The following is a 454-nucleotide window of genomic DNA, read 5'->3' on the forward strand; positions in this document are numbered from 1 at the left end:
AATAATAATGAGAGCTCATACGTCAGCGCTTGTGTGTAGTTGTAGTACGGTGTGACTCCGAGGAACTTCTGAATGCCATCCATCACCTGAGCAGGACTGGAGCGCAGCTGCACACCATCCACGATCAGCAGCTGTTCACAGGATAAAACACAGGTCACACACACCTGCTCAAGACTGTTATGGGTTGATTTTGAAGGTTCACTTGGAGCACTCTGAAGACTTTAGGAAGCTCAAACTTTAGGAAGCTCACTGTGTGTGTGTGCGTGCACACATATGTCTGAATATTCTAGATTATTTCTCAAAATAATGTAAAGTTGTGTAAACACATTGTTTACAGTAATACACTAATAAATGAACAGGGCCCTGGGGTCCACTAGGGGGCCTCAGCAAACTAACAAGGGGGCTTCATGATTACTTAAAGGGGTCATATGATGCTATTTTAAAGATCATTATT

This window comes from Sinocyclocheilus grahami, unplaced genomic scaffold (genome assembly GCF_001515645.1).
Source record: "Sinocyclocheilus grahami isolate Dianchi unplaced genomic scaffold, SAMN03320097.WGS_v1.1 scaffold5515.1, whole genome shotgun sequence".
Taxonomy (NCBI): Eukaryota; Metazoa; Chordata; class Actinopteri; order Cypriniformes; family Cyprinidae; genus Sinocyclocheilus; species Sinocyclocheilus grahami.